Source organism: Felis catus, chromosome C2 (genome assembly GCF_018350175.1).
Source record: "Felis catus isolate Fca126 chromosome C2, F.catus_Fca126_mat1.0, whole genome shotgun sequence".
NCBI lineage: Eukaryota > Metazoa > Chordata > Mammalia > Carnivora > Felidae > Felis > Felis catus.
In genome coordinates, this window is record NC_058376.1 from 86,716,177 (window position 1) to 86,720,422 (window position 4,246).

The following is a 4,246-nucleotide window of genomic DNA, read 5'->3' on the forward strand; positions in this document are numbered from 1 at the left end:
TAGAAAGCTTCTGAAGGAAATTGAAGAAGACACAAAGAAATGGAAAAACATTCCATGCTCATGGATTGGAAGAATAAATATTGTTAAAATATCAATACTGCCCAAAGCAATCTACACATTCAATGCAATCCCAATCAAAATTGCACTGGAATTCTTCTCACAGATAGAACAAACAATCCTAAAATTTGTATAGAACCACAAAAGACCTCAAATATCCAAAGTAACATTGAAAAAGAAAACCAAAGCAGGAGGCATCACAATCCCAGACTTTCACTTCTACCAAAAAGCTGTAATAGCCAAGACAATATGGTATTGACACAAAAACAGACACATAGACCAATGGAATAGAATAGAGAACCCAGAATTGGACCCACATATAAATGGCCAACTAATCTTTGACAAAGCAGGAAAGAGCATCCAATGGAGAAAAGACAGTCTCTTTAGCAAATGGTTCTGGGAGAACTGGACAGCAACATTCAGAAGAATGAAACTAGACCACTATCTTATACCATACACAAAAATAAACTCTAAATGGATGAAAGACCTAAATGTGAGAGAGGAAACCATCAAAAACCTAGAGAAAAAAGCAGGCAACAACTCTCTGACTTCACCCACAGCAATTTCTTGCTCGACACATCTCCAAAGGCAAGGGAATTAAAAGCAAAAATGAAGTATCGGGACCTCATCAAGATAAAAATCTTCTGCATTGCAAAGGAAACAATCAACAAAACTAAAAGGCAACCGATGGATTGGGAAAAGATATTTGCAAGTGACACATCAGATAAAGGGTTAGTATCCAAAATCTATAAAGAAATTACAAACTCAACACCTGAAAAACAAATAATCCAGTGAAGAAATGGGCAGAAGACATGAATAGATACTTTTCCAAAGAAAACATCCAGATTGCAAACAGACACACAACGAGATGCCCAATGTCACTCATCATCAGGGAAATACAAATCAAAGTCACACTGAGGTACCACCTCATACCAGTCAGAGTGGCTAAAATGAACAAATCAGGAAACTACAGATGCTGGCGAGGATGTGGAGAAATGGGAATCCTCTTGCACTGTTGGTGGGAATGCAAACTGGTGCAGCCACTCTGGAAAACAGTGTGGAGGTTCCTCAAAAAATTAAAAATAGATCTACCCTATGACCCAGCAATAGCACTGCTAGGAATTTACCCAAGGGCTACAGGACTACATGTACCCCAATGTTTATAGCAGTGCTTTCAACAATAGCCAAATTATGGAAAGAATCTAAATGCCCTTCAACTGATGGATGGATAAAGATGTGGTTTATATATACTACTTGGAATGAGAAAGAATGAAATCATGCCATTTACAGCAACAGGGATGGCACTGGAAGCTATTATCCTGAGTGAAATAAGTCAATCAGAGGACAGATATCACATGTTTTCACTCATATGTAGATCTTGAGAAACTTAAGGAAGACCATGGGGGAAGGGAAGGGGAAAAAATAGTTACAGAGAGGGAGGGAGGGAGGCAAACCACAAGAGACTCATAAGTACAGAGAACAAACTTAGAGTGAAGAGGGGGATGGGGGAGAGGGGAAAATAAGTGATGGCCACTGAGGAGGGCAATTGTTGGGATGAGCACCAGGTGTTGTATGTAAGACAAATTGGCAATAAATTATATTTTTAAAAAAAACCATCTAAAAAATAAGTAAAATAAAGTGTTCAGTCCATTTTCATGTAGTATAATTATTTTTTTTTTAATCTGAGCACAGTTGACACACAATGCTACACTAGTTTTAGGAACACAACAAAGTAACTCAAGTCCACACATTATGCCATGCTCATCATAAGTGTAACGATCTGTCACCACCCTATGCCACCACAATACCATTGACGATATTCCTCATGCCGCAGCCCCCATTCCTGTGACCTAGTCATTCCACAACTAGAAGACCATATCTCCTACTCCCTTTTACCCACCTACCTATCACCCAACTCTGGCAACCATCAGTCTTCTCTTTGCATTTGTAGGTCTGATTCTGCTTTTTTGTTGTTTATTCATTTTTTAAAGTCCATATATAAATGAAATCATATATTTGATTTATTTAAAATGATCATATGACGTTTTACTTATTTCACTTGGCATAATACCCTTTTATGTCCATCCATTTAGTATAATTATTGATATGGTTGGCGCTACGTCTATTTGGTTTCTAATTGTTCACTCTGATTTTTGTCCTTTTTCTTCTTCTTGTCCCTTTCTTCTTCCTGTCTCCCTTATTTGGAAGGATTAGCTAAATATTTTTAGTATTCCATCTAATTTTGCCTATTGACTTTTTAATTATATATCTCTTACTATAAATTTTTGGTAACCATCCTAGTAATTACAGTATCTATCCTTTACTTATTATTGCCTACTTAAAAATAATATTTAGCACTTCAGATGAAATGTAAGAAACTTGGAAGAACATATCCTATAGTTCTGTTTATTCTTCTCCCATCCTTTGTGTTATTGTTGTCATACATTTTCCTTCTATATATAAGCTAAACAGGACATGTGATATTTTCATCTTAAGCTCTCACTTGTAAAGAAATCAAGTTGTCTTTTAAAGAAATTAAGAAATGTAAAAGGTAGTTTACATTCACCTAAATAATTATTTCCAGTGCATTCCATTCCTTTCTGTAGATTCCAATTTTCATATGATATTGTTTTGTTTTTCTTCAACCTGAAAAAAAAAACTCAACATTCTTTGTAACACAAAACTTCTAACAAAATATTCTTTCACTTTTTATTGTAGATAGTTTTCTGGCTGGCATTTTGTTGTTGTTGTTGTTGTTGTTGTTCAGTTACTTTGAAGATGTAATGCTTTTGTTTTTAGCTTCTATTGTTTTTAGTAAGAAATGAGCCATCATTCTCATCGTGGTTCCCATACATGAGTGTGTTCTTTTACCTCTAGCTGCAGGACTTTTTTCCTTATCTTTGATTTTCAGCAGTTTAACAATTAGGTACCTAGTGTGGCTTCCTTTGTCTTTATCCTATTTGGATTCACTGAATTTCCTGGATCCCTGGGTTGATGTGTAGGGGAAAAAATGTGGGGCCATTCTTTCTTAAAATATATTTTTGCCCATTCTCCATATCTTTTCCCACTGAGGCTCCTTTTACAATGTGTTAGATCACTTGATATTGTCCCATGAATTACTAGGTCTCTGTACATCTTTGATAATCTTTTTTCTTAATCTGCTTTGGTTTGCATAATTTCTATTTATGTTATGCTTTGTTAGGATGAGTTTATTTGGGTTTAACCCCTAGTCCTACTGCATGGCACTTACTTACTCTAGAGTGTGTTTTTCTTCTAACGTGCACCCTAATGGATTTCCACTGGATATTTGAGGTAGGCAGTAAGTTCTCTCCAATTTAAATGGGGTGACCTCCACCTCCTAGTATTCTGTGACCTCTCTTGCATCAGTTGCTTCTCAACCCCTTGCATAAGTTGTGATGTGTTGCACCCTTTTGTCTTACCTTGAGGAGTCAAGACCAGACCTTATTTAAAAACATGAGGAAAACCCACATGTACACCCAAACCCAGCTTTCTGTTTCCAGTCTCTGCTACACAAATTCCAACCATTTCTGCAACCGTAAACTATGATCACTGTCTCATAAGAGGCAGATGTCTAGTTTCTGTCTGGGTTCATTCAGAAAAATGCCTCAGGGCAGAAAGTTGGGGTTAACATAGAGCTCATCACATGTGTTTCCCTTCTCTCAAGGATTATAGTCTTGCACTGCCTGTTTATCTATTCCTGGAAACAGTACCTCATTTATTTTGTCCAGTTTTATGGTTGTATATATATGTCAGGGCAAGTACAAAACCAATATCTTAGTCATGGCTAGATGTGAAAGTCTATTGCATCTTGGCCTTTTGGCCAAAACTAAGTGTAGTATCTGTTCTTATCAGTTCAGCAAACTTTGAAAAAATAAATAAATAAATGAATTTTGGCAAAATCAGGAAATTTTTTTAAAAGTATGCTTTGCTAATCATCTCCATCCTCGGGGCAACCTCTTACACAAACTCATCCACCTGTCGTGTGTCCCTTTTACTAGAAAAATGCTTTAGATCAAATCCTTATTAACATATTAGTATATTTGCATTTTGAAAACATCCTTTGAAGTAAAGCCTGAATACAAAAATAATAGAGAAAATCAATGAAGCCAAAGTAGGTTCTTTGAAATGATAATCAACAAAATTGACAAACTTTAACTACATTGACTAA

General features: G+C 36.0%; 1 pseudogene; it reads left to right on the forward strand.

Moving 5' to 3' along the window:
* The first annotated feature begins 3,878 nt into the window (after positions 1 to 3,878).
* On the forward strand, positions 3,879 to 4,036 carry LOC111556481 (annotated as a pseudogene).
* Positions 4,037 to 4,246: the final 210 nt, after the last annotated feature.